This window comes from Aegilops tauschii, chromosome 5, assembly GCF_002575655.3.
Source record: "Aegilops tauschii subsp. strangulata cultivar AL8/78 chromosome 5, Aet v6.0, whole genome shotgun sequence".
Taxonomy (NCBI): domain Eukaryota; kingdom Viridiplantae; phylum Streptophyta; class Magnoliopsida; order Poales; family Poaceae; genus Aegilops; species Aegilops tauschii.
Genome location: NC_053039.3, coordinates 47950373 through 47962129, shown reverse-complemented (window position 1 = coordinate 47962129; position 11757 = coordinate 47950373). Strand labels below are relative to the sequence as shown.

The following is an 11757-nucleotide window of genomic DNA, read 5'->3' as shown; positions in this document are numbered from 1 at the left end:
GTTTTGTACCCCTACCCCAAGTCGGTTTGTACCCTCTTATATACTCTTGTATGCCGCACCAAATCATCAATAAGCAACAGTTTTATTCAGCTTTCAGAATGGACCATCTGGTTAGCTTTTTCAAAGCCCTTGCATGGGACACAAGGCCGAGAGGAATACGCCTCAGTTTACAACCATGGATTATAAGCTCCTCCAAGACAGGCATAGCTTGCACTTCCTCCTCGCAATCCCACTCCTCCCATTCCACCATTTTCCTAAAGATCATCTTGTTCAGTCTCGGAAATGGAGCTAGCGCCTGAAATGCAGCATGGTGATGGTGACTATAGGGCTGCAAGAATTCAGGACCGACACGCTTGATTGCTGGAGCACGGTTGACCTCCAGGTACTCCAGATATGGGAGCTGACACAAGCCATCAGGGAGTTGGGTGCAACAAGCCAGGTCTTCAATTATTAGTATCCTCAAGCTATTGAGGGGAGTCGTTGCTGTCGACATCATCCATTTTGGGAGTTGACGCCCTTGGATGCGAATATCTTGCACATAAGGCGGAGGACAGAGCTCATCAAACACCTCCATAATTGTTCCTTGATCCTGCTCAGAAACTTCTTCCTTGGCTAATCCATCACCGCCCAGTCTGCTCTTACAGTATAAGGCCATGCAGGAAAGATAGACCTTTTCACTCAGCCTCGCCTTTGTGGCAAATGAGGCAGCAGATACATTCTCCAGACTTGCTAATCCAATTTCCCTAAGCTGGGAAAGAGGCTGGAGCTCTTCCAAACTACACCAATCACCATCCATGTGGGTGGAAACCCCAAAGAATCCTCAAATTTGTAAGAGCAGAGAACCCCCTAGGCATACTATTTACAGATGTGCCGTAAAGTTCAAGATATCTCAGTCCTCGTAACTTTACAATGGTATCTGGAAGTTTCACAAGATTCTGGCAACCAGCAACACTAATGTGCTGCAAGAACTTCATTTTGTGAATGTTCTCTGGCAAGCTCTTTATATCATTGCATTCTCTTAGTGCCAAGTACCTCAAGTGTTTGAGCTGATACAAAGATTTGAAAAATGCAGCAAAATTTGCATACTCTATGTGTAGAGTCCGTAGACTTGAAAAAGGAATCAAGGAATCACCAGACTGAATCTTAAAATCTCCAACTAGTATTAATGATCTAAGTGATTTCTGTTCATGTAAACTCCTCCACTCAAATTCATCTGATTCCACTCCTCTGGTTTCTATGGACAACCTAAGAAACCTTTGCGAACTAAGTTTATTATTAACAGTTCCTCTGTGGTGAGCTACTAGTGCTTCATCTCTAGTCACATATTGAGCGAATGAACGAACAACATCATGCATGTTGCAAATATATTGACCCGACCGGCATATGATGTATCTGGCTCTATAAGGTTCCTCAATATTAGCTCTTTATGGTACTCAATTCCTAGTTCTTCCAATCTATCAGAGTCTCCATGAACAAATCTTTCACCAATCCACATGCCGACGAATTGTATGTCATGTATAATTGTCTTCTTAGGCTTAAGGGAGAAGTGCAGAAAGCATTGTTTTAAAGAAGGGGACAAGTCCTCGTAGCTAATATATATTGCATAATTTAGTTCTTCTGGCATTCGAGATACTGACCATATAGCATCATTCAGAACTTTCTACCAATCACATCGCTGTTTATCCTTTTGGCATAGGAGTCCTCGCATCACTTTTATTGCAAGTGGTAACCCATCACATTTTCCTATAATTTTCAGTCCAATATCCTTTAGCATATCAATTGCAGGTTCACTTTTCTCTGTGGCGACTGGTGAGTACCTGCAAGCAGTTTAAGCATATAAAATTAATGAGAAGCATATTACATATTTCAGTGGCTAGTGAAGTTCTTTTATTTCCTGATATGCTAGCTCATAGAGAATCAGTCCATGTACTACTTAAAGTGAATTATCTCTTTCCATGTTGATTAATAGGTCGAGGCAAATGTTCGTCAGGTTGTTTATTTTTCATTGAACTGGCACACAAAAGTACTACCTCCGTAACTTAATATAAGACGTTTTTTGACACTATTACAGTGTCAAAAACGTTTTATATTATAATACAGAGGGAGTAGAACATAATCTCCCTCCTTCTATGTCTCTATCTTATCATCATGAAGTGTAAAGGCATAGCACGCACAACCATGAGTAGATCTAACTAGCTACTTACTTTTTCTAACACAAATCAATGGATTGGTTACTCAAATAAACAAGCAACACAATCTGGAGTAATCAGGACCAGTGGTCGAAAGTGCACAAAATTAATACGATAAATCACTAGCAAGTAGGCTATACTAAGACTTAACACCATGCAAGAGGAATTAATGCAGTAAGCATTCGAAGTACATTAATTCATGGCTAGTGTTCATCAATGGATGATTAAGTTATTATTAACTTCAATTAGAGGTTACTACTAGTAATTGCACAATTACCTGCTTCTTCAGCAAGGACCATGCATCTTCAGGCCCTAATTTGCCAACATGGTGGTAGGGACGCTTGGCTTTCATGCCTCGGGCAACAGTCTCATGTCTTGTGGTGACAAGGATTCGACTATTGGGTGCAGCATGGCTAAAGGGAGCCATGAGCAAGTTGTTCCATTCATTGGTTCCCCACATGTCATCCAACACAAGAAAAACCTTCTTGTCCCTGACGGCGTCAGCAAGAGCTGGCACAAGCAACACTTTATCCTGAGACCCACCCCTAGAACCAGGCAGGTTTCCATTGGCAGCTGTGATGGCCGTCCTCAACAACTCAACCTCATTGAACACCTGTGTGATGCTCAGCCATATCTTCTTGGCGAACTTGCCTTGGATGGCCTCGTCGTTGAAGACCTTCTTGCTGAGGGTAGTCTTACCAATACCACCGACACCAACGATGGCAACAATCATGATGCTATCACTATCATCAGCTACTTCCTCTGTGAGCACCTTCACAAGCGCTCTCGTGTCATCTTCAATCTTCTCCCCAACCACACCCGACCGCTCCAACAACGGATCCGTCTTGCGGTCAACAGCTTGAGAACGGGTCACCATCCGGTCCTGGTAGGTTTCTAGCTTAATGAAATTGAAACTACCACCCCTCTTGAAGATGTCATCCAACTTTTGGTTAAGTGTCTTGATGCGGCTGCCAATGTCGTGGGCATGGAGGGGGTTCCTCATGCAGAAGAGCAGAGGGCTTAGGCACCCCATATCCTTGGATGGACCTTGCTCCATGACTTTGAGCTTTCACAAGTCAAGGATGTCGGTAACATCATACATGGCATGCTTCAGTTCCTCCACCCACCCCTGCACGCTCTCATCAGTGATGTTCCTCCTATCGGCATCTGCAAGGAAGTTCTTGAGGTCCCTAAGCTTGATGCCCAGATTTTCTATCTCACCAGACACTCCAATCAGCATGGCCACCTCTTCTTTGGCCATCTCGATGACCATGTCAGACACGTAGGATGCCAAAGAATCCAGGACCACCGCCATACTGCTGCAATGAGCTCACTTTTGGTGCTACAAAAAATAAGCAAACAAATTACTCCTTTTATTATTACCACCAACAATCCCATGCTTCAAATAGAATGTCACCTAAAAAAATTAATTCACTTGAGACTACCGATTGAATTGGTATTGATCCAATATTCAACTACGAAACAAAATATTCTGGAATGTAGTCTAACTCTATTACAGTTGAGATGATATTGAGGCTGTACTTACCCATGCCCAATCAAACACCGCAAATATAAAACCTGATTCTAAGCAAAAGTAAGGGTTTCCTTTCTGAGAAAAAGGAAAAACTTCTTCTACGAACAAAAGACAGCATCTTTATTCTGTAATAAGGTTACAATCACGTCGCAAGTAGCAGGTTAGGAAATCTGCTGCTTAGCAATTGCACAACAACTATATGCACAACATTACTAGAAGATAAAAATAGAGATAGAAAGCTCATGGATTGTCTTCATGTTATACAGGTATACAACTACGAACGTTAACTTAAGACTGACGATGAACCAAACAAATCTAGAGAAATAGTACACACACAACACGCATGCAGAGAGAGCAGCGAGATTACCTTCATTAAATTGGAGAGATTAGAAATGAATGGGTTGATCTTCCTCCGGTGATGCTCTAGTATTGAAATTTGTGGAAGCGCCAGAGGATGGAACTTTGTTTCCTCCGTCCATGCTCTACAGCTGTAGTACCACAGCCTGTGGAAGCGCAAGAGAACCGAACTTCGTTTCCTTCGTTCATGCTCTAGTACTGTCCTTGTGGAAGCGCCAGAGGACGAACTTCGTTTATAATATATAGACAAAAGGGAAATACTTTAGAAGTCGTTAGATGACACCCTTCGATCGCACTGAATGACTTAACCCTGACTACAAAGGTAGAGTGACTTGGGTGATGCTGCTAACAAGTTTAAAATGCTGAATGACTTGGCCCCGATTCTAACAAATAATTCATAGTGGTGATGCTGCTAGCTAGTAGTATATGATTGTTCAGGAATGGGTAATTATTTCTGGACTAGTTGGGTGGGCATGTATTATCTATCAGATTCATACGCATCTATTGATGTAATCAGTTATAGTTATTAAATCCTTGCTACTCATCAAACAGAAGGGAAAAGAGTAAAAAATGCTGGGTGACCCCTAGTGATGCCATGATGATTGTGGCCTGCCTCCGTAGAATACATCAGTCTACCAGCAAACAGTTCTTGCATAGAGTATGTAGGTATGTTCTGCGTAAACTTGCAAGTGGATGGCCAACTTGAAATATGCAACTCTTGGTAATGCAAGCTAAGAGACGCAGGATGTGACAAGCGGGGCTTCCCATGCCCAGTTAAGTTTCTTAATGCAATAACACCTTTTATTTTTTCCTCAAAAAATAAAATAAAGTTACAAGCAACTTTGGTGCGAACGCAGAAATATATATCATGTTAGTTTTACAAATGCATGCTGACAAGCTTTATCCCACCGTATTTTTCATATATACAAATTAATCATAGCATAAATGGCATATCTACATTACTTGCATCTTCGTGTTCTTGGCAGCAAACCTTTCCTCAAGTCTTCTATTATTAAGTAGAGCCACATGCTGCACAGAGGCACCAATACTTGGTATGAGTCAGCTAGACTGCTAGAGCGAGATCTGGAGGCTGCAATTGATTCCACCTGGATGCAGAAGATCATCTGAGTTAAGTTACAAATCCATGTGGTAGAAACATAAAATTATATTGAGAAGAAAAAGTGCCGTTACTATCTGTCAGTCAATTATTTAAAGCTCCCCACAAAAGAAAAACTAATTATTTAAAGCTGCGGTAACGTCAGGCTGATATAATTAGGTCGATCCAACTTATCATCATGAACTACAAAAGCATTGCACATATAAGAATAGGTAGATCTAACGAGAAGTTTCAAGGTACGTGAAGTAAACTGAGGTGGACATTCACTGCTAACACGCAATGTGAACCTGCCCTGTCTGCTTATTCATATTGTATATAACAAGCAATTTGTTACCCTAAACACAAAAGAATGGACTGGAAACAAAAACAGAAGGTGGAGTTAGAGAGAAATTCAAGGCACACAAGCATTGGAAGTGCATCCGGTTCATGCAGTGGGCATACTAATCCACTAACAACGAGGAATTAACTGCACGAGTTGTATTTGTCAGTATGCTAGTACGCTATAGTATTCATCAAACAGAGGTGGACATATACATACAACGTGATAACACACCAAACAATACGCCGGAGGAACCAAGGCAATGAGGATTGAAGATTTTGTCTGCGTAGTTTATCATTATTATTTAATTGAGTTAGAAGTATATACTGACCTGATTCTTAAGTAATGACCAAGCATCTTCTGGTCCTAATTTGCTGGCATGATGGCAGGGACTGCTTTCATACCCCTAGCAACAGTATCATGTCTTGTTCATGTTGCGACGATCAAGGACTTGGTTGCTAGGGGCGTCGTGGCTAAAAAGAGCCTTTAGTAGGTTGTTCCATTCCATCCACGGTTTCCCTAAACTAAATGCCATCAAACACAAGAATAACATTTTGTCCCGGATGGTGCTGGCAATAAGAGAACACAAGCATGACCATGCTTCCGTCTGCCACTCAAGTCTGAGAAGGTGCTTGTCGATGGTAACAATGGCTGTCCTAAAAAGCTCAACCTCATTGCGTGATGCTTGTGTTCATAAACTCTTGTGTGATGCTCATGTACTCTAGTGTGATTCGCCTTGGATGGCCTCGTCGTTGAAGACCTTCTTGCCGCGAGTGGTCTTGCCGATGCCGCCGACACCATGCTAGCACTCTTGTTGGCTTTCGTGTCATCTTCGATCTTCTCCCCAACCACGCCAGACCGTTTTACACCAAGATTGCCGATCTGGCCTGAGACGGCGATCGGCATGGCCACCTCTTCTGAGCCAAGTCGGCGAGCGTGTTAGCGACGTAGAACGAAACCACATCCACAATCCCTCCCTGCCATTGGCTGCAGGATTCGAAAGTGCTTGATCTGCTGCTGAAAATAGGCATGCAAATAAATTAGCCCTCTTTAGTACTGCCTACCTTTGACATCAAGAAATGCTGAAAATTGGTTCAGACATGTCAACGACACTAGACACTGGCAAAAAAAGTAAAGGGAAAAACGGTGGCTTGCAAACATGAAGACGGCGCTATATTATACTCCCTCCGTTCCAAAATAGATGACCCAATTTTGTACTAACTTTAAGTACAAAGTTGGGTCATCTATTTTGGACGGCATGCAAAGTTGGGTCATTATACTTCTATATGCACACAAATTTTCTTGAGATAAAAACGATCGATGATCTAGGCCGACACAGGTAGAAGCGAACCAGATCCAGTGAGATGTATTCAGTCGATCTCTCCCACAGAGGAATGATTGAGCGGCGGGGGTCGGGGAGCATACGCACCTGTCGAGCAGAGGGAGTGGAGGTGGGAGCTTCCGGACCGACGTCCCGTCCCCATCTGATTCTTCCCCACTCCCTTCTTCGCCGGTGGCAACACACCGGCGGCGGCGGTGTGCTCCAGCCTCGCGGAACTTATTCCCCGCGTAATAACGCGCACCTGTATTGCGCTGCTACGTGGGCCGGCCCATTTTCTGGCTTTTCCTTCCCACAGTTTTTTTTCTGGATTCCTTTTCTTTTCCTCTTTTTAAGTTTTTTCTACCTTTTCCTTTTCATTATTTTTTCATTTTCGAAATTTGTGTTTCTAATATGCCAGTATTTAGAAAAACCAAGATAGTTTTTGAATTGGAGTTTAAAAAAACGATTATTTTATAAATTCCCTATCATTTTCAGAATTCATGAACTTTTTAAAATTCACGAAAATAATTTGAAATTTAAAAGTAATTTTCAAGTTCATGAAAATTTCCTTAATCCATAAGAAGTATTTTTATTGGCGAACATTTTAATAACATCTTCTGAATTCTTGAACATCCTCTTGATTGCGATCTATTCGAAAATCAAAAAAATATTTTAGAACTCGTGAAGATTTTCAATCATTGATCTTTTTTTTCAAATTCGAGGTTTTTTGAAAATATGGACATTTCTTGTATCCGTAATTTTTCTAAAACTATTAGAACGGTTTTAAATTTTCAAACATTTTTTTAACCCGTGAACGTCTTTAAATTACCAATTATTTTTTCAATTCAAGAATTTTTACGAAATTTAGAAAATTGATTGAAATTCAAAATGTTTTTAAATTCCTGGGAAATTCTTAAAAATTCGTGAACATCCTTTGAATTCATGAATATTTTTATGTTCGTGAACATTTTTTAGAAATTTATAAAAAATGAACTTGCGGACACTTCTAAAATTAAAAACATTGTTTGGAAGTTGTGAACCTTTTTTCAATTCTTAAACATTTTTTTTGAACTTTTGTTATAAAATAAAATGAAATGAAATAGGTGCCCCTCACCGCCGCTTTGGGCCAACCCAAACCGCGCAGGTGGTGTGTGTTTGGTTGTCACACGCCGCCCTGCGCAGGGATTAGGAGCCGCTGCGACTAATTGTGAATCGATCCCTAGAAGTCAGGATTGTTAGGCGCGCCTCTAGCTACCGCGTCTAGGTTTCATTAGTGGTAAGTACGTGGGGTCGCCTTACTTGAGGCCATTTGAGCCGGGTTTTTCTTTTTCATTTCTATTTTTCTCCTCCTTTTAAATTCCTTTTTGAATTTTGATTTTTTTATTTTTCATTTCCTTTTCCTTTGGTTTACTTTGTTTCTTCTTTCTTTTTTTCTCCATTCTTTGTTTGGTTTGCTTTTTTTTCTATTCCATTTTTTATTTGGTTTTCTTTTTTCTTCTCCATATTTTGTTTTTTCTTATGTTCGATTTCGTTTTCATTCTACGTTTTTGAATATGTCAAAACTTTTATTAAATAAGTGATGAAGAGTTTATGTATACACATTAAACATTGTCCGAACACTTATTCAATATTTTTCATATATTTGGTCAACATTTTATTACTTATTCAACATTTTTCAAATACTTGTTCAACAATTTAAAAATACTCATTCAACATCTTTATCATACTTATTCAACATTTTCCAAATACTTGTTCAACATTTTTCATATACTCGTTCAACATTTTATAATAATTATCTAGCAGTTTCTAAATACTTGTTCAGTATTTATAATACCCATTCAACAATTTTAAATAGTTATTCAACATTTTTTTCATACTTAGCGAACATTTTTTTTCAAATGTGTTTTGGAAGAGTGTTTTTTGTAATACATACATGTATATATGTAGAATATTTTAAAGTGAAAATAAAAGTATAAAATAGAGCAAAAAACGAGAACAGGTATTCCCTCTCGTCTCACGTAAGACGAGAAATTGGGGCGCCCCTATTCCTCGCGTTCAGCGAGACGGGAGCGAGCCTCTCGTGTCGGGGGAGCTTGACATGGGCCGCGGCCCAGCAGCGCGGGAAGCTCGAGCCTCCTTTTTCTGTTTTTTCCTTTCTGACCGCTGTTTTCTATTTTCCTTTTTTTGTTTACTTTTGTTTATACTTTAAACTATTCTATATATATATATATATATATATATATATATATATATATTAGAATATACTTTTTTGAACATTAACAAAAAATATTGAATAATTATTTGAATTTTTTGAACAAGTATTAAAAAATGTTGAACAAGAATTTGAAAAAGTGTTGAACAAGTATTTGAAAATGTTAAAAAGTATTAAAATGTTGAAAAACAAATGTTTAATAAGTATTAAAAAATGTTGAACGAGTAGGACGCGCTCCCGCAACGAACTATGTATGGGAATTGGGTGTGGTGGCTAGTAATGCACGCGCTATCCCTGGAGACTAGGGATCGGGCCTTCCTTCTCCCTTTCTTAGGTTTTTTTACTTGCTACCCTCGCCCGACTGGACTGGCCCAATACCACGCGCGGGAAGGAGAAACCTTCAGCAAGACATCCCCGCGCAATGGCTTAATTCGATAAATAGCGTTCGTTGTTGTTAGGGGGACCCTATATCTCGCATTCTGTGAGAGCGAGGGAATCCTCGCTAAAGAGGACGGGAACATGGGCTAGCCCACGCCATCACAACCTGATTTTCTATTTTTTTATGTTTCTTTGTTTTTTGCTTTATTTTTGTAAAATATTATAATATATATTACAAAAAAATACTTCTTATGGTTCCATCAGTGTGAGTTTCGAGGACTTACCATCTCTTCTTCAACTTCAACGAGCTCGATGCCACTCTTGTTAGATGTCTGATTTTGTAAGTACTTAACAGCTTTTGATCAACTTCTCCAAACAAGGCTGTAAATGATAAACAGCTAACTGCATTTTATTCCTCTCAGGGGATTAAACGCATAGAGAAGAAAAAGGAAGAGTGTGTATTTCATAGATCCTGCATTAGCAAATGGCACAATATTACATGGTAAGGATGCACGGGAGTGGGCCATTAACACGGTCGCTGATACGTGTCCAACGTATCTATAATTTATGAAGTATTCATGCCATGTTTACAACAATTTTATATGGTTTTGGTATGATTTGTATGGAACTAACCCGGACTGACGTTGTTTTCAGCAGAACTACCGTGGTGTTGTTTTTTGTGCAGAAATGAAAGTTCTCCAAATGAGCTGAAACTTTTTGACGATTTTTTTGGAACAAAAGAGACCCCCGAAGCTTTGTGGGAGGGCCAGAAGAGCCACGAGGAGGGCACAACCCACCAGGGCACGCTTGGTGGGCCTGGCTTGCCCCGGCGGGTTGTGCTCACCTCGAAGCCCATCTTAGCGTGAAACCAACGCCAAAAAATCCTATAAATAGTGAAACCATCGAGGGTTAACCTAGATCAGAAGTTCCGCCGCCGCAAGGCTCTGTAGCCACCGAAAACCAATCTAGACCCCGTTCTGGCACCCTGCCGGAGGGGGGAATCATCTCCGGTGGCCATCTTCATCATCCCGGCGGCCACCACGATGAGGAGGGAGTAGTCCATCCTTGGGGCTGAGGGTTTGTACCAGTAGCTATGTGTTTAATCTCTCTCTCTCTCTCTCTCTCTCTCGTGTTCTTGAGATGTCACGATCTTGATGTATCGTGGGCTTTGTTAATATAGTCAGATCATATGGTGTTTTTCCCTCTCTATCTTGTTGTGATGAATTGAGTTTTTCCCTTTGAGATTTCGTTGTTATCGGATTGAATACTTTTACGGATTTGAGAACACTTGATATATGCCTTGCAATTGAATACTCGTGGTGACAATGGGGTATCGTATTGATTCACTTGATATATGTTTTGGCACTCAACTCGCGGATTCCTGAGGTGACATTGGGGTAATCTATCATAGGGGTTGATGCACGTTCTTGTCTTTGTTTCTTCGGTAGAAATCTTGGGGCACTCTTTGAAGTTCTTTGTGTTGGATTGAGTATTATGAATATGAATTTTCTTTGGTGTTATTTTAGTACGAACTCTAGGATAGATCAAACGGAAAGAATAGCTTTGTGTTATTCTAGTACGAACTCTTGAATAGATCGAACGGAAAGAATATCTTTGAGGTGGTTTCGTACCTTGCAAACAATTTATTCTTATGTTCTCCACTAGATAAGAACTTTGGAGTGATTCTTCATCGCACTTTGAGGGGTGGTTATATGATCCAATTATCACTACAGGAATCAGGCACTTTCCCGTCTGCCGTGGCTGACGGCAAAGGCATGTCTGGCGTACGGCAAAGGCCTTTGCAGTCAGCCAGCTGACGGCAACAGGTCCGGCTGAATAGGCTACGGCAAAGGGTTCTTTGCCGTCAGCTGGCGGACGGCAAAGATAAAATGGTCTTTGTCGTCAGGTAGCAGACGGCAAAGGACCTGGACGACACACGTAGCAGCTTAGGGCTGTTAAGGGGTTAACGGAGCGCTTTGCCGTCTACTGACAGACGGCAATGCAAAGTTCTTTGCCGTCAGCCAGACGACAAAGAAACCATATAGGCCAGCCAAGTGCCCCCCAGCTTGCACAAGTAGCTGCCACGTGCCAGCTTTGCCGTCTGCTGGCTGATGGCAAAGCTCTTTGCCGTCTGCCAGCAGACAGCAAAGTGCCTGTATAGCCCATGTTTTTTCTTAAATTCAATCAATTTGACATAATTTCACAAATATATATATATATATATATATATATAGACACACACACACACACACATTTCAAAATAATTTCAATAAGCATACCAACAATAAGTTTCCAACAACATAAGAAACATACAAGTTTCCAACAACATA

The 11757-nt window shown here is 40.7% G+C and overlaps 1 pseudogene; it reads right to left on the bottom strand.

The window, feature by feature from the left end:
* Positions 1 to 3595, bottom strand: LOC120961866 (putative disease resistance protein RGA1; annotated as a pseudogene).
* Positions 3596 to 11757: the final 8162 nt, after the last annotated feature.